The 19,009-nt window shown below is 40.4% G+C and overlaps 1 pseudogene; it reads right to left on the bottom strand.

Annotated features, from left to right (window-relative positions):
- Positions 1–5,410: 5,410 nt before the first annotated feature.
- Positions 5,411–6,275, bottom strand: LOC118985864 (40S ribosomal protein SA-like; annotated as a pseudogene).
- Between the last annotated feature and the right edge of the window lie 12,734 nt (positions 6,276–19,009).

Below are 19,009 nucleotides of genomic sequence, written 5' to 3'. Positions count from 1 at the left end.
TGAAGGCAATCGGGGCTGATGTGGCCCCCCGATAAAAACGAGTTTGACACCCCTGACTTAAGGGGTTGATCCAGCTGAAGAACGTGGAGTATAGTGGAGAGAGAGTGAGTGGCGTAGGTGAATCCCAGCCTCTCACAGTTACTATTTTCTTGAGCCTTAGTTTTCCTATCTGTAAAATGGAACTGTTATAAGCATTAAATGAAACAATGTGTGTTGAATCCTTAGCACAGAGTACAGAGGCTTAAATATCAATTCTCCCGTTCTGTGTCTTGTAGAAAAAGAGAGAAAAGCTAAAACAGAGTTTACTGTTGGGAAAGCTTGGGCTGTGGGTCGTGACTTAACTGCTGCTGTGGCTTTAAAAGTGTAGTGGTTATAGACCCTGGCTCTGGGACTCTCTCCAGGTCCCATTCTGGGTCTGCCATCAAACAAGCCAAGGGACCTTGTGCAACTTGCAGTCTCTTTGCTGCTCAGGGTCCTTGGCTGCAAAGCAGGGGTGAGAACAGCATCTAGCTTATCAGATTGTATAGAGATTAAGTGGTTTAATAGAGGGAAGTATTTACAAACCAGTCTGGCATAGAGTAGTTTCTCAATAAATGTTAGTTGGTGTTAGTGTTAAAAGGTCAAAACAGTGTAGAAAAACAATGAAATGCATGTATTTCTGTTATGAACATGCTGTTCTAAGTCATATACTTATTATTTTATGTATGGTGTCAGCTAGCACTGTCTGATAGATTAATACAGTGATCCAGGAATGTAATTAAAATGTTTAGAGTAGTCGTGTTAAATAAAAGTAAAAATCAGCAGTAACAAGACATAGTGACACCATAAACTCCTCGAAGGGACACACTGAAAAGGACATTTCTCAGCCGTGATTTTTCTTTCCTCAAAGCTGTCACCTCATTCCAACCATGAGAAAACACCAACACACTTTGAGGGAGCTTCTGTAAGGTGACAGATAAGTACTCTTTATAACCCTCAAGATCATGAAAGACAAAGAAAGACTGAGGAGTTGTCATAGATTAGAAGAGACTGACAACTGAATTCAATGTGTTATGTTGACTCGGATCCTGAAACCACAAAAAGGACATCAGTGGACAAAAGTGGTACAGTTTGATTACAGACTGGTGTTTAGTTAATAGCACTGTACCAATGTTAATATCTTGGTTCTGGTCATTACACTGTGGTGATATAATATATTAACTTAAGAGGAAGCTTGCTGAAGAGTATATGGAAATTATACAATTGTGCAACTTTCTGTAAGTCTAAAATTGGTTCAAAAGAAAATAATTTAAAAATTAAAAAGCAACAAGTGAATTTAGTTTTAGTAATATATTTTATTTAACCCAATGTATCCCAAGTATTCTCACTTCAAAATGTCATCAGCATAAAATTCTTAGTAAGAGATTTTATATTTTTTGTACCATCTTCAAAAATCTGGTGTGTTTTACACTGACCCACCTTTCAATTTGCTCAGTGGCCACATGTGACTGGAAGCTGCTGTGCTGGCCAGTACGTGGGTAGATGCAGTGGTGGGCATTATCCAGAGGTCCATCGACTCCTTGTTAGCATTACTCTAGAGTAATGTGTCTCTCAGCTCTTGTCCTGGGCCTGCCCGTGTAACTCTGAGAACTCCTAGAGGTGATTAGCTCCTAAGGCTCAAAACATCCTTGACCGGTCTAATGAGAAAATGTATTAATTTGTAAAGAGCATAGTCCTTTCTAGGGAGTGAAGTGCTCACAACCCCAGCATTTTCTAAAGTGTAGGATGAACAGCCCTGCCTGGTGTGGCTCACTGGCAGGATCACTGGTCTGTAACCGACAGGTCACTGGTTTGATTCCCAGTCAGGGCACATGCCTGGGTTGCAGGTCCCCAGTTGGGGGTGTGTGAGAGGCAATGGATTGATGGTTCTCTTACACATTGATATTTCTTTCCCTCTCTTTCTCTATAAATAAATGAAATCTTAAAAAAAATAAAGTGTGGGATAAATACCAGTAGTGTTAAGAGGTGTGTAAGAAAATATGACTTTGGGTGGTCCGTAGACATTTCATTAAATTACATTGACTCACAACGTGAGAATATTTTTTCCTATTTCCATTCTCTTTCATTCCTTGTGATTAGACTGAAGATCAAGTCTCATTTAGTGCCCTTTTATCTTAGCACCTCCCCATGCCTTCCATTTAATCACTGGTGTAAATTTAATTTATTTAAGTCTTAAATAAAATATAAATATAGGAACAACTTTAATAAAGAGAAAAATATTAAGATAATTATAAACCAAGTGGCCCTGGGAAATAGCAAAAACAAAACCAACACCTCTCCTCAAATCATCAAGTGACTACAAGAACATTTGAAATTTGGGGAACTTGTAGATCAGTTCTCAGTTTCAGAGATGCCCCCTTCTAGAAACCTCTGAGAAAACAGTTAAGTGAGGTGAGGCAGAATAGGGTGATTCAGCAAATTAGCTCCCTCATCAATTTTTCCTAGAAAGATTTTTTTTCTTACAGTCCTCCCTTCCGAGTTGTAGTCCCCTCCCCACCCCGCCACCCGTCCCCCCTCCCCGCCCCGTTCATGTTATTCCTCCTCCCTGGGGCGCTTTTCTGCTTCTATGCACTGTCTCCTCCTAGTCTTCCATCCTTCCTTCGGCCAGAGTTCTGACTCCCCTCACCCACCAATCACTGCTCGCTTCTGACTTTCTGTGTTCTGACATCTGACAGGTCAGGATGCAGCTTCCGAAACCTTGGGCTTTCTGTTTCCTCTAGCATCTTTAAAACAGGATCCTGGATATTTTTTAAAAATGCCTTTGAGCTTACTTTAATGATTTCTGGGCTCAGATTCTGGGCAACTGAAGGGCACTGTTCTCCATAGAGGGAAACACTTCCCATGGCTTCCCTGGATCAGACAGGTGGGCTTTCCAGGTTTTGATGCACGTTGTTTTCCTTAGTTTACGCACCAAGGGGCCCCAAAATGACACTTCGAGAATCTGGCTTGGATAATTTATGTCCTTGAAAGATATTATTGCATCAAATTCTGGGAATATTTAGGGAAAATGCTGTTAACACAAAACTCACTATATCCAACAAGGCAGTCAATTTGGAAATGATTTAGGCAAAATAATTTCTCTCTCTCTTCTACCAGTTACAGATGGAGTGTGATAGAAAGGAAAGATTCAATAAAACTTTTCTTACAATATAAGAAAACTTCCCATCTCAGACATGAAAATAATGTTGAGTTCTGCTTTTAGCTTTTTTTCATGAAGTTTTCTCCTTTCTTACATTTCATCTTAGTCATCTTTTTATATTCAGCTTTTGAGCACACATAATAAGCAATGGTTTTAAATTTTTACTAACTAATATAAGTCAAGCAAGAGAGAGTTTGAAGTGATTTTTTTTTGAAAGTCGTTCACCTCTGCATCTTCAAAACAAAACCCACTAAGAACGCTGGTGTCACAAAACCTCACCGCCACCACAGGCCTAGGTCGGGGCCTCCCAGAGACCGCTAGAGGTTTGACCAGCTAACCATGCAAGTCACCCCTCGGTTGACACAGGCATTTCCAGTCCTTCCATTGGCTGTTTAACTGCCGTAGGGGGTGGAGCTGAGGCCTGCAGCTGGAAGGTGAGAGCTCATGCTCTTTCTCTGCTCCCTTAACACCAGCAGCAGCCGATACTTGCTGAGCAGATAAACCGTATTTGACACCTAGTGGAAGTGCCAACTTAACTTCTGTTAAGTTGTGTGATCCCCACAACAAACGAACGAGGCAGGTTCTGTCACTATCTCCATTTTATAGATGCGAAAGCTAAACTTGGAAGTTGTCTCCCAGCCACCGGCCAGCAGCTAGTAAGACCAGAAGGTGGGTTCAAGTCCCAAAGGCCTGGACCCAGAAGCAGATCTCAGTTTCTGCACCAGGCAGGCGGACCCCCTGGATCCTAACATCATCCTTCATCCTCGATGAAGCTCTGTTGCGCCAGCACAGCTGAGAGCTAACAAAAGTCTGCGAAGGGAATCCAGTTTTATGTTTTGAAATCAAGTTGTATTTTATGAAAAACATTCCTGGGCGTGGGGTGTAATAAATAGCACCTTTAAGAATGTGGCAAAACGTTTAATTTTATGTAGTTGAAAGAAAAACTCACTCCTACAAATTACTGGTAAGAACATGGAGCCTCACTAAATTAAATAAAAATGAACAACTCCGGAACTTGGGACTGAAATGAGACAGTGAAAACAAATGACTCCATTCATGGCTCTTCTGTCACATATGTTATTCCATTTCTGAGGCCGAATTCTCTAAAACTTTAGCAATTTGGTTTTGATTGTGTTTCTTAATCGGCCCCAAATCTACTTGATGCTTTTACATTTATTTCTAAGGCAGTGAGTTCCCAAGCAAAAATATCAAAGCAGAGTTCTATTACTTTGTAACACGGGCAATGGGAGCGGGGGTGTCCTGGCGGTATTTATCCCCATTGAGAGAAAAAAGAAATGTGATTGTGTACAGCCCTTTCTTTGCTTTGCTTTCCTTTGCTGTTTAGGTAGAATTTCCCTATTCATGTCATGCACTGACCAAAAGCAAACTGAACATACCGATCTTTAGCAAGCAAATCCTTGCAGATTAAGGGGTTTGGGGTTGGTCAGGGTATGGGCTGAAGGAGACCCAGAAGTTGTAGATAAGTTTATAAAGATAAACAACCTTTGCTGGAGTTTGGTATGGAACTGACCTCAATATTCCAGGGATCTCACCTTACTTTCTTTTATTTTTTGCTGTTCACATCAGTTGAATTTCCTTTTTGTTCAGTGAGCACTGTTTGAGAAGAAAAAACATGCTAAGCCCTAAAAAGTCAAAGCCTTGCTTAGGAGTGGAGCTTCGTTCTAGTATTTGAGAGGGTGGACAATACTCCAACCATAATTTAATTTGAAAAAAATGGCTGGGGAATAAATGCGCCAGCAATTTTGTCGCCTGGAATGATGGACTTAATGACTCATAATGGTGGATAGACTTTTAAAAATGATTACTTCCCCTTAGAATCTGTATGTGAAAGGGGCAGTTTCACAATGCTAAAACAGTGGATTGTTTGGTTTTGTTGGTATGGTGGAGGAGGGTTTTTTCCCTCAGAGGAAAAGTCCTTTCCTTAGAAACCATGGGGGTGGGTATATTTGTGCGCTAGGGCTGCCCTGACGAAGTGCCACAGACTGGCTGGCTCATACAACAGAAATGTCTCACAGTGCTGGACACTCTAAGTGCCAGATTAATGTGTCAGCAGGATAGGCTTCTTCTGAGAACCACGAGGAAAGGTACTCTTCCAGGCCTCAATCCTTGGCTTTTATTTTAATGAAATGATTTTTTAGTGACTTTATTTTCCATCAACCATCTCTCTTGGTTAGTCTCCATTTTCTGTTGAAGAATCCGTGGAAGACTAGCTTAAGACCACTCAGTGGTATTCCCACCCATTCAGTGGCCTGAGCAGCGGGAGCTGTAGACCCATCTTCAGTGGCAGCTGAGTGCTCTCGTCTTCAGTAGGAGGCTGCTGACAGACCCAGAGGGCACCTGGACGCCTTGAGATCAGTCTGCAACCTTGGGCTGAGTAGCAGTAAATTCAGGAGCTGGAGCAGTTCCTTCACCCTGAAATTCCTCCTCCTTGGTCCCAGTCTTCTCAGCAGCAGCCCGCTCTTCCTTTTTAATCGCTTCAATATCTCTGTGCAAGTAGAGATCCGGCATGATTTCCTGTAGGAGCTCTTGGGAGACGGGGCTGTGCATGTGCAAAGCTTCTTGGACCAGTATCCGCCACATCAGTCACTGACTGAGCTCCTTTGCTGTTGCACTTGATGGCAATGTCCACATAGTGCAGAGGGGCGTCTTGTGACACAGGGCATTGGTAGGTGTGTTAACATAAGACCTCTTTGTGAGAGGCTGGTGGTCAGTCTTGGTTGGGATCAGTAACCACCAGCAGTTGTGGCTCCCAGAAGACTGCCTGGACCCGGTTAGCGGAGGTCTCAAGAGTGAAGTGGCAGCAATGAGACAGGCGCCAGAGGCAGCAGCAAACTTCAGCCCAGCATGCTGGCCGGTATTCCCGAAGGATGTGACGACATCCAAGCTGGGTTAATGGCACGAGCTACCAGCAGAAGCTTCTTTCAGGTTCTCTTTATGCTGAAGATGCCATCACTTTTCCTTCTGTAGGTGCATGTTCTTTTTGGAAGTCAAGGTTGGTGACACCTAACTGGGTTCCTGCTGCAAGGAACTGGTGGAAATCCTCTTCAATTTGCAGGACGTCAAGGTCTGTAGACATTGTGAAAGCCTCCCTTTATGTTACGATGGGAACCAAGAACAATGCCTCATGCAGCCCTTTTCGGGTAGTTTGGCTGATTTCCCCATGGCATCCCATTGTGTCTCCTCTGTGCATGTGGGTCCTAATATCCTCTTCTTATAGGACACCAGTTATATTGGATTGGAGCCCACCTATATGACCTCATTTTACCTTAATCACCTTTTAAGGGTCCTGTCTCCAAACGCAGTCTAATTCTTAGGTCCAAGAGCGGGGACATGGATAGGACCTCAACATGCAAGTTTTCAGGGAGAAACAATTCAGTCCCTAACCATGGAGAACCTCATTTATTCTAGGCAGGTAGAGAAGAGATGCTCAGCTTTAGAGTCAGTCTTTAAAACTGTATGTTGAAAAAGCCCATCTTTGGTACACAAGGTTCTTTATTCCCCCTGGATCCTTCCTTGTGTCGTCCCCATTCTCTTTATCTGACTCTGCCTCACTGCTCTGTCCCCCTCTGTCACCAGCCTTATCTTTCAAGAACGAAGCTGACAGCAATCATTTACAGAGTGAGGGAATTTTAAGCCAGAGAAATTTGCATGCTATGCTCCTCTCCATAATAGTGTAAGGAAAGGCTTCATCCCCATGTAAAGGAAATTCACCCGTCAATGAGCGGGTCAACGGGTTGGGGGTGGGGGGTGAAACGAAGGCCTCTTCCTCGCTTCACTCCGGAACTGACAATACACACGCAGCCAGGTACTTACTGTTAATCTCTTTACAAATTTGGTCCTTAGATCTAGGGGTCACCTTCCCTCCTCAAAGGAAATAGGCAGTAAACTCAAGCAGGAGTAACTGAAGGAAGTTTAATAAAGAGATTATTGAAAAGATATAAGCAGGGTTAAAGAAAATCAATATGAGAAGGAGAAATATACCGGGTCAAGCAGCAGAAGGAAGCCATTACCACCTCGAGATCTGAAGGTCAAGGAGAAGGAATGTTACCAGAGCCCACACGAAGCTGTAGGATTGGCTGTAGCTGTGAGAGATAGCTTTGTGCTGGAAGCTGTGATTTTGAAGGGAGTCCTAGGAAACAGCTACTCAACTTGACTTTCCCCTTGCCCTGCACTCTCCCAGCAGCATACTCACAGCTGAAGAAAGCTAATGAGGGCCAGAGGTTGACAGAGTTGATGCAGTCAGTAGGTTCAATCTCCTAAAGCACAGAGCAGAGTAGAAAAGATCCTTTTCCTCATTATGTTTCAATTTGTTGTTGTTGTTGCAAATGAGTTAAACTATTCAAGGCCTTGGAACACAGAGTGTTAATTTCAGGCTCTCATTTTTTCCTTCTCTATTTTGAGTGATGAAATGACTAAGAGAGTTACTGTTAATCACTATCAGTGATTTAGTCTAAATGTCTGGTTCTACATCCTACCACAATGAGTTCTCATGCTGTGCCTTGAACATTTGTTTTGTCCCTAGTGTCAAGGTGAGGGAAACATTTTCCCATTTTGGCAGACTTCTGCTGCTTTTGTCTGCCCAATGTTCCTTTTCCTCTTTGGTGGTAACAGCACCTTGATTTTCCTGGAGGGGCCACATTTTCCCACCTCTTAGTTCATGGTGTTGGGCTGAGGCTGCCGTTACCTGTGGGCTCCAGTCTCTGAGACTGCACTCACTGTAATGCGATCAAAGGCTCTGCATTTTCTTTGCCACCGGGATTATTAAAAAAGAAAGGGGGCACACGCCCCATCAGTGTAGGACACCAGACACAGGACTTCTGCTGGTCTGTCAATATCCTCTTTTTATAAACTGCCGCAGTTGAAAAGGTGGGAGGATATAAAGCAGGAGTTCCTTGGAACATCCTGCTTCCACCTGAGGCCAAAACAGAAAACAGCAGAAAGGAAATACCAATAATGGTCAATTCCTGGATCTAGCTGTACCCGAAGTTCTCTCGAACTTTTAGTTTCATGACTCATGATTTCTTTTCTTAAGCCAGTCTGGGTTTCTGTGACTTAGAAATCCCTGAACAATACATTCTCTATATTTCAAAGTCAATATTACTTTACACTGAAGTCTGAATATCTTATTTACTATTCGATGGCTTGGGTTTGGTTTGGGCTTTAGTGTTGCACTACAGGGAGAGGGGCATTAGCACTGCTGAAAATACATTTGTTAACAAAAATAAAATACTTTACAGGCCATTGGCTGGCATGTTTTCTTGGGAATAGAAGCTACCTATCTATCAGTTGTAGAGAATATCACTTATCTGATGAGATAATGTAAAATGCAGATATAGGCTACCTCAAGAATATGTGGCATTAATTTAAGTTTTTTAAAAATATATATATAACAGCAAGAAGTCTACTGGAACAATTAAAACTATAGCACATTGAGAAGTGGCTCATGTTTCTTACATATCTTTAAGTTGCATTGCATTAACTATACCCTGAGACCTCCTTCAGTCAGTCTGGGAAGGAAACAGAATAGTTCCTATTACAATTTCTATTTGTCCTGCTATTATTCTCTTTCAGGTCACAGACACCTTTCTATTTCCAATGCAAATGTTTGAAGGTGGAATAGGTATAACTCTGCTACATTACTGTTCAGACGTTGTCCATCCAACACTAAACAATTAAAAGAATAAAATTCATGCAATCATTTGGATGATTCCAAATAGATATAAAGCAGATTTTAAAAAATCAACAAAACCAACAAGTGAACAAAATATAACCAGAGATACTGAAACAAAGAACAAACTGATAGTAACCAGAGAAGAAGGGGGAGAGGGATAATGGGGGAAAATAGGGGAAGGGCCATCAAGGAACACGTGTAAAGGGTCCATGGACAAAGCCAAAGGGTGTAGGCTCAAAGATGGGAGGCAGGGATGTGTGGGGCAGGGGTGTGTGGTGGGGTGAAAATGGAGACAACTGTACCCGAATAACAATAAAAAATCTGTATGTTTGGAGTTTGTTTAGACATAATTTATAATGTTGATGCCTTGCTGTATATTTGGGGTCCACTGGAGCTTCAGTGGGGCCCTAACCCACCTGAAACATCTAATAAAGTGGTAGAGCAGGCCCTCTGGGAGGGTGCTGCTTGGTCAGGAGACCATGTGGTGTGCTGTAAGACTGCTATTTATAATCAAATTCCCCTTCAGAAGGCTGTATCAATGTTTGCTCCCACTAGTTGTGGGTAAAAAATGCTGCTACTTACTTCTTTACCATAACCAAACATTAGGTTTTACTTAATATCTTTTAGATATCATTTAACATTTTTCAAATATGATTTAATATCTTTAAAATGTTATTTAAATATCTTTGCCAACTTGGTAGGAAAAATGTATCTCATGGTTTTATCTATCTCACTTCTCCTTGCTTACTAGTGAGCTTGACCTTGTTTTCTTAATGTAGGTTAAGATAAATGGTAATGGGGAAAATACAATAAAAATAAACTATTAAAAAACCAAAGATCTAAGTAGGTAGATCTAAGTACGTAGATCTAAGTAGGTAATTCACAACAATAAGAAAGGCAGAAGTCCAAAGACAGACTGCTTGATATGATTCCATTCTTCTTAAATTTACTGATACTTGTTTTGTGTCCTAACATGTGGTCTATCCCAGAAAATGTTTCATGTGCACTTGCAAAGAGTGTCTATTCTTCTGCTTTGGGGTGAAATGCTCATAAGGTATCAATTAAATCCATTTGATCTAGTGTTTCATTTAAGGCTTCTGTCTCCTTGTTGATTTTCTGTCTGGAAGATCTATCCATCGAAGTTAGTGGAGTGCTAAAATCTCCTGCTATGACTGTATTTCTGTCAACCTCGCCTTTTATGTTTATCAGGATTTGCTTTAACAAGATGTTTAGGTGCTCCTACATTGGGCACATACATGTTTACAATTGTTATATCCTTCGGTGGGATTGTTCCCTTTATCATTTTGTAGTGCCCTTTTTTGTCTCTTACTATAGCCTTGGTTTTAAAGTCTATTTTGTTGGATATAAGTATTTTTATCCCAGCTGTTTTTTTCCTTTCAATTTGCATGAAATATCTTTTTTCCGTACCTTTACTATTAGTCTCTGTGTATCTTTTGTTCTGAAGTGGGAACTTTTTGTAGACAGCATATATGTGGGTCTTGTTTACTTATCCATTCAGTTACCCTAGGGCTTTTGACTGGAGCTTTTAAGCCATTTAAATTTAAAGTGATTATTGATAGATACATATTTATTGCTATTTTATTTTTTCATTATTTTCCTCTTTGTTCCTTTTTTGTCCTTTTTTCTCTTTTTCTTAAAGCAAACTCTTTAACATTTGTTGCAATACTGGTATAGTGGTAACAAAGTCCTTTAACCTTTTCTTGTCTGGGAAGCTCTTTATTTCACTCTCAATTTTAAATGATAACTCTGCTGGATAATGTGCTTGTGGTTGTAGGTCCTTGCTTTTCATCACCTTGAATATTTTTGCCAATCCCTTCGACTCTGAAATGTTTCTTTGAGAAATCAGATGTCAGTCTTATGGGAGCTCCCTTGTTGGTAACTAACTGATTTTCTCTTGTGGTTTTTTAGTATTTCTCCTTGTTTTAAGCTTTGGCATGTGAACCCTAGCACGATGTGGTCTGGTGTGGCCTTCTTTGGGTCCATCTTGTTTAGGACTCTGTGCTTCCTGGACTTGTGTGCCTTTTCCCTTCACCAGGTTATGGAAGTTTTCTGTCATTATTTTTTTCAAATAGGTTCTTAATCCCTTGCTGTCTCTCTTCTCCTTTCAGTATCCCCATGATGTGGATATTGTTATGCTTCGTTTTCCCAAATGTCCCTAAAACTGTCCTCATTTTTTAAAATTCTTTTTTCTTGTTGCTGCTTTGCTTGGATATTTTTTCTGCCTTGTCTTCCAGATCACTGATTTGATCCTCTACTTCATATAATCTACTGTTTATTCCTTCCAGTGTATCATTTGTTTCAGATATTGCATTTTTTATTTCTGACTGGTCTTTTTTATGGTTCCTATGTCTTTTTTTATGCTGTTTAGTATCCTTGTAATCATTACTTTAAACTCTATGTCTGTTAAATCCTTGCCTCCATTTCATTTAGGTCTTCTGGAGAAATCTCTTATTCTTTCATTTGGGGCCTGTTTCTTTGTCTTCCATTTTTCTGCCTGTCTGTGTTTGTTTCTATATATTAGGTAAATCTGCAAAGACTCTGGTTCCTCCCTATGCCAGATGCTGCCTGTAAGTGACCCTGGGCAACCTGTTTGGAACTATCAGTGATGCATGGGGTTTGGTTTCCTCTGCTGGATCTGGTGTGTGCAGAAAGAACCAAGCTGCACACCCAGGCCAGCTTTTACTTGCACTAGGCCCAGGGGATGATCAGCTAAAGTCTCAAAGCTCTCGGAGATCTGCCTCCACCTGCAGGCTGTCTGCTAGGCTAGTCACTGGAAGAGTCTCTGGCTGTATTCCTCGGCAGCAGGGATTAAGCTTCACAGGGTGGGGCAAGAGGGATTACTGCAGGTGAAGCTATTGCTTCTCTCCAGGCTGATGTCTTTTGAAGTGGAGTGCTCTGCCTGAGAAAAATGACTTCTGCAGAATGGGGAATGATTCAGCACAGGGATCCTGGAGGCTGACCCTTCAGCTTTCTCCCTCCGGCCATTAACCCTACACCCCCTCACATGGCTCTAGTCCACTCTGTCTCCCTCTGCTGGAGCCCAGGGTAAGTGGCTGCAAACAGAATTTTTTGTGTTGGTTCTTTAGGAGGCTGTCTGTGTCTCCAGCTCTCTCTCTCTAGTGGACAAAAATTCTGCTGCTTTTCACAGCTGGATATTATTTGGGTTTCTTTCCTGGCTCTGGTGCTGTAAGATGGGGAGCCCAGCTTGGGGTTTAGACTCCACATTTCTCAAGGGGAACACACAGCTCTTGAAATATCCCTTCAAAACTTCAGCTGCTGCCTGTGGAAGCCCAACCAGCCTTCTTGTACCTCTGTACTTCCTATCAGACTTGATGTGCTGATGTGGTTTCTTCAGTTAGTCCTTGGATATAAAACTTCTCTCCAGCTAGTCTCCAGTTTGTTCAGAGTGATTTTCTATAATTTAGCAGTAATTCCAGTTTGGTCTTGGGAGGAGGTTAGCAAAACTTCTACCTACTTCCCTGCTACCTCGGATCTCCTTTGGTTTTTCTGATACTTATTTGTTCTTGGCTGCCTTACTTAATTTCCTTAATTATCATAATACTTTTTTACTTCATTCTCTTGGATTTTCTTGGCAATCAATCACATCAGAACCAATATTTGATTAATATTTATCCTCTTTTGAAAAATGTATAGCACACTTCTTTTAAATATGTTTCTATTGAAAAAAATAGCAGGGGTCCTGACTTCCTTCAAATTTTAGGTGAGCGTCTCAGTTTCCCATAATTAAGCATGCTCAAGATAATGATTTTAAAGAAAAAGCAGAACTTTTAATTAATTATAATTTGTTTCTGTTTCCTAATTCAGTCTTTCTAATCACTTGTGTTCTTTGTGTTTTAGGTATTCTGCTTCATCATGTATAAGATAATTTCATAAACCTTTTAGGAAAGAAAAAATTCACATAACACACATAAACATGTGTACACACTGTTTGTTTATTTGTTTTCTTTTTTTAATTGTTGTTCAAGTACAGTTGTCTCCATTTTCCTGCCACCACTTTGCTCCACCGCACCCTCAATCTTACCCCCCATTGGCTTTGTCCACGGGCCCTTTGCATATGTTCCTTGAGGTCTCTTCTTCTTCTTTCCCCTTCTATCCCCTCCCCTCTGGTTACTGTCAGTTTGTTCTTTATTTTAGTATCTCCAGTTTATTTCGCTTGCTTGTTTGTTTGAGAACAATACATGGTCATAGGAGAAAAACTCGAAAGTGCAGAAAACACAAAGGGAAAATAATAATTGGTGATACTACAAATTAATATTCTGGTGCCTATCTTTTGAATTGTTTCTACATATAGTTTTTATGTATAGCATTATCTATTTTTATCTGTAAATTTTATATAACAATTTAAACATTTAGCTCCTATGTATATAATAAATATAATTTGCTTTTTCTGCTTGCTGTAGCATGAACATTTTCTCATGATTATATAAAATCCTTGATCTGTACCTCTGGTAGCAATTATACTTTTGACAGTGTTGGACTCTGCTGGATGTAACTCTCTCTCTCTTTCTCTCTTTCTTGGCTTAAAAGAAGAACATTTATTTTTCTTCTTAAAAAGAAAAAGATTATCAGTTTTTACCAGTAGGTGTCATCCATTCACAAAAAGCTCACCCAAGAAACCAAATATAATTTGACATAACCTCTGTAATAGCTAATGAATTCCAGTGTTGTGTTCTAGCCAATCTGAGCCACTTGGGTGAAGGGCATTTAGGTACTAAACAGCAATTGGAGAAGATACTATCTTTGCCCTTAAGGTGCTTACAGAGAAAAATAAGAGAGAGAGAGAGAGAGAGAGAGAGAGAGAGAGAGAGAGAGCAATTTTGAAATGGAATGTATTTCATAGGGTTGGAGTGATCATTTTATTTCTTAAAAATACATTTGAATAACCCTAAGAGGTTATTCAAACCTTATACTGCATAGCCATCCCAAAAATGCCAATGAAACTATTGTCATGTTTTTCTGTAAAAATTCAAGATGAATCAAAATGTATTAAAATATTTTTAATATACTAAAATATTATTAAGGTCACAAAATTTTAAGTCAATAAAATTTGACTATAATAACTAGATTTTTTTGGTATCATGCAATAGTTCTTAAGAGCTTCCATATCCATTACCTTTTGGTCTGCACAAGAATCCTTTGAGGTTTCAAATGAGTGGACATCCATCCAGAAAATGCCCTGGTTTTGCTCAGGGCTACACAGCTGGTAAATGATGAAGGCAGAACTAGCACAAGGACCTTCTAACTTTGTAGGTATGTATACATACATGTATTTACCGCCAAATGCCTGTTACAACCTTTGAACCAGAGGTAAACAATTGATAGGCTATAGGCATGTTCTATTTGCCTCCTACAGTGATGGCTCACACTGTATTTTACATGCTTTGAATAAACTGCAAAATTTAAATAGTGGGATATTTCCCATGAAGAGTAGACTCATATTTATTTGGAAAAAATCAGAAGATATGGCTATATTGGACTCACATTTCCTTGCAGTAATGGACACTGGGTCTTATTGACTGCTTCGCCTAAACTGTGTGCTCTCAAATTTGCCCCAATTTCCACCACTGCCTTACACCAGGTGTAATTTTTTCAATTGTTTCTGCTTTCCTGGCCCATGTATGTAGAGGAGGTTGTGAGTCTTTTTTAAGTTTTAGTCTTCTGGAAGGATTATGTACTCATTTTAACATATTATTACAGTTCAAAACATTTTTGAAATAGCTTTCAGAATCAGCTTAAGAGTTACAGAAGAAAAATGGTGTCGGCATTTTACGTGCTTGATCACGGAGGAGGAGTAGATAGAATGAGGAAAGCCGAGGCCTGAAGCTCACATTCTGGGCAATTGCAACATCCGCACTTAGGAGAAGAGAGAAATGATAGCTGGCAGAAAAACTCAAGCTGGAAGAGATCAGAGAGATGGAAGTTATAAAAAAGAGAGCAATGATTCTGACCATGCATGGGGACCACAGAAGGGCTTCAGTGAAGTGTTGTTTGAAATTAAGAGAATGAATATTTTATTTGGAAACTTAAATTTTAAATTTAACACTGAATAAATCACAGTAGAGGTTGGCAAAGCAACCTAAAATAAACAGTATGGCCCTTAGTTCTGGTAACTCAGTCAGGAATGGGTGATACTATTTCAAGGTAAATTATAACATCAATATAAAGTAAGTTATAAGCATCAAATGATTCACAGAGGTCCAGGAAGGAGAAGATGTAGAGTGTTGGTTGGCATTGGCAATGTGGAGTTCATGGGTAGGCTTTGGGAAAGAAGGGCCAGTGGAATGATAGAGACAGAAACCCACGTACAGTGGGTTGAGAAACATCTAGGAAGCACTGAGGGGAAGAGACTGAGAGTGGACTTGTCTTTTCTAAGAAAGAAGAGAGAAATGTAGATGGCAGGGGTATGGGATCTGAGGAAATGTGTTTGTATGTGTCAATGATTGGAGAAATTATATCATTTTTACAAACAGAGGGAATGAGTCATAGGAAGTCGGTCTAGGAACAAGCGATAGGACTGAGGGTTCCTGACTCTGGAGAGGCCGGAGGAGATGGGGTCCAGGGCGGTGCTTTATGATGTTTTAACCAATGGCACTGTCATCAGAATGAAAGCTTTGCTGCCAATGAGACTTAGTGGGGATATTTATGTTAAAAATATCAGTCATATAACTTTGCAGTCGTATTATACACTGTGATTTATTTATCACTCATGGAAACGTGCAATTATTTTTCTAGGATTTATGGATTAATCAGTAACAGCTTAATCTCATTTTAAATGAGAAAATGAGATTTAGCTGTTAAAACAGAATGTTCTATTATTTGAATTATTTGAAGATTAGAATGGACAAATGATAAAAGATAAATGAGGGTGATTAATTATTATTTTTATTGAATTAATTTCAATGTGATATACAAAAACATGTTAGTTTCCTGTCCTTACATCATGCATTATGATTCAAATAGCAAAGTGCTAGTTGGTTATTGTTCCTGAGGTAATATAGTTCCTTCAAAATCAAGGATTCTTCAAACAGTTATTCATTCAAGAAATAGTAACAGGCACGAACAGTCCAAAATATGGCTCAAGAAGAACTCAAAACCCCAGAGCTGATAACTCTAAGCAAAAAAGAAATAGCGAACCTCTCAGATGCACAGTTCAAAACACTGGTGATCAGGATGCTCACAGAACTAGTTAATTATAGTCACAAATTAGAGGAACATATGAAGGCTAAAGTAATTGAAATGAAGGGAAATGCACAGGAAACCAATAGTGATGAAAAGGAAACTGGAACTCAAATCAAGGGAGTGGACCAGAAGGAAGAACGAAACATCCAACCAGAAACAAGAATTCAAAAAAATGAGGAGAGGCATAGGAACCTCCAGGACATCTTTAAACGTTCCAACATCCGAATTATAGGGGTACCAGAAAGGGAAAAGAAACAGCCACGAGTGGAAAACTTATTTGAACAAATAATAAAGGAGAACTTCCCCAGTCTGGCAAAGGAAATAGACTTCCAGGAAATCCAGGAAGGTCAGAGAGTCCCAAAGGAGTTGGACCCAAGAAGGAACACACCAAGGCACATCATAATTACATTAGCCAAGATTAAAATGAAGGAGAGAATCCTAGAAGCAGCAAGAGATAAGGGGACAGTCACCTACAAAGGAGTACCCATCAGACTGTCAGTGGATTTCTCAAAAGAGACCTTACAGGCAAGAAGGGTCTGGAAAGAAGTATTCTAAGTCATGAAATCCAAAGACCTACATCCAAGATTGTTCTATCCAGCAAAGCTTTCATTTAGAATGGAAGAGCAGATAAAGTGCTTCTCAGATAAGATCAAATTCAAGGGGTTCATCCTCACCAAGCCCGTATTATATGAAATGTTAAGGGGACTTATCTAAGAAAAAGAAGATAAAAAATGCAAACAGTGAAAGGACAGCAAACTCACAGTTATTAACAACCACACCTAAACCAAAAGCAAACCAAGAGGACAGCTAGATCAGGAGTGGAACCATAGAAATGAAGATCACATGGAGGGTTAGCAACAGGGGAGTGGGAGGAGGAGAAGGTACAGATAATAGCATAGACAGTAGGTAGCAAATAGATAGGGGGGAGGGCGAGAATAGTAGGGGAAATACAGAATCTAAAGAACTTGAGACACGTGGTCATAAACTAAAGCAGGGGAATGGTGGGGGAGGGGGTGTGCAGGGTGGAGGGGAATGAAGGAGGGGAATGGTACAACTGTAATGGTATGATCAATAAAATATATTTAAAAATTAAAAAAAAGAAATAGTTACGGAGCACCTACTCTGCCCTGGGCACTGTGCTGGGAATTGCAGATATGGCTGCAAAGAAGGCACCTTCAGTCCTTGTTCTGATGCTGCTCCCAGCACAGTCATGTCTGGAATAGAGCAAGCAGGCATTGCAGCCGCAAGTGCAATGAGGTTTAGAACGGGGAGTACAGGGCAGCCTGAGGAGGATGCAGAAAAGCTACCTAATGGACACTAGATGTGGAAGTGGTTGGTAGTGAATGGATCTGAAAATGATTGTTTAATGAACTGATGAGGGTGTAAGCAAAGATCTGAAGCACGATAGGATTTCTGCAGAAGACAAGAGGCTGGGTGGTGAGGAGGTGGGGTGGGGACCAGAAGAGGGCTCCTGGCAGTAGGAGGAAGCGTGGGCTTGGGGAATTTGGAGAACGCTGCGTCATTCAATATGGCTGACATTTTCAGTGCAGGGGGAAGAAGTAACAAATGTGTCAAGAGATGAGGCTGAATAGGAGGCCTATGGTAAAAGGACTTAGAAAGAGTTTGGGCCTTATCTTAGACTGACAGGAAGCTCAGCAGCCAGCACAAATTGACTAGATTTACATTTTAAAAAGATTGTTTACTCTGGTTGTGGTGTGGAGGCAGATTGACATAGGACTAGAGTAGGGACAGAAAGATCAGGAGGGAGATGCTGGAGGCCTGATCTAACCCAGTGACCCTTGCAAGAGAGAGTGTATACGTGACAGAGCACAAGTCTAAGAAAGGGCTTATTGGTGAATAGTGGAGAGCCGAGAAGGCTGGCGCACAGATTCCTGGCTAAATGAGTGGATGGCGTTGCCACTCAACAATAAAGGAAATGAACTGGGAGAGACAGTTTTGCTCAGGAACAAGCCTTCTCTTTCAAATTGGTGAGCCAAGTTTAGGTGATACTTTGGGTGTGCTTTTTAACACTATTGTTTGGACTCAGTGGCCTTGGTGTGTGGGACTTCAGAAAAGCAAGCATGCAAACATTGTGAACTCTCAGGCCTGCAAGACAAGTAAAGACAAGTAATAATAAACATTTTGCTTTTAATGTAACAGACTTTCCATTCCCCACCTTTGCCCCAGACATCTGTACACACAAATCAAAACCTTCTTAAGTCATGGAATGAAAAAAAAATTACATAAAAGCAAACAAAAGTGCTTCCTGTGTGGTGAATGGAAATTTTTGCCCAGTTTATTTTGCAAGCATAGGAAAAGTAATTCTGAATATTTAAAACCACAAGTAATTATATTCATTGTTGTGTAGTTTTTCTCCTCTTGAGATAGAAACATCATACCTAATTTTTATTAGGAAATCTCTTATTGCGTTCAAAAGTTTTGGAACTTTGTCTAGTACCTAAAAGTATCCTTGTTCCACCAAAATAGGAAGCCAAAAGTCATGTTTCTAGCTAGAGAAATAAAGACTAACATGAGAGTGTAGTGTGGTAATTAAGAGTGTGGAATTCAGACTTTCCTTTTTCGGATCTGACCTGGGTAAATCACTTAGTGGCTGTGTGATCCTGGGCAAGTTACTCAATGTCTCTGTCAGTTTCCTCATCTGTAAAATGGGAATGATAATGGGCTCTACCTCACAGAGTAGCTGTGAGAACTGAATGAGATAATTCATGTGAAGCACAGTGTCTGGCACATAGTATGTGCTCAATGAATGTTCATTATTAGGGGGCCACCCTACATTCCTCCACACGACTGCAGCTGAGCTTTAGAATTTGTGTCAGCTTTCATCAGATAAAGTAAAAGCTTTCCATACTGTACTTAGTTCCAGATCTAGGCCACAAAAAGTTTAGAAGAAGTCAGTT

This window comes from Sturnira hondurensis, unplaced genomic scaffold (genome assembly GCF_014824575.4).
Source record: "Sturnira hondurensis isolate 20B ecotype Veracruz unplaced genomic scaffold, ASM1482457v3 Scaffold0004136, whole genome shotgun sequence".
Classification (NCBI taxonomy): domain Eukaryota; kingdom Metazoa; phylum Chordata; class Mammalia; order Chiroptera; family Phyllostomidae; genus Sturnira; species Sturnira hondurensis.
Note: the sequence above shows the minus strand (reverse complement) of the source record. Positions and strands in the feature narration are given on the sequence as shown.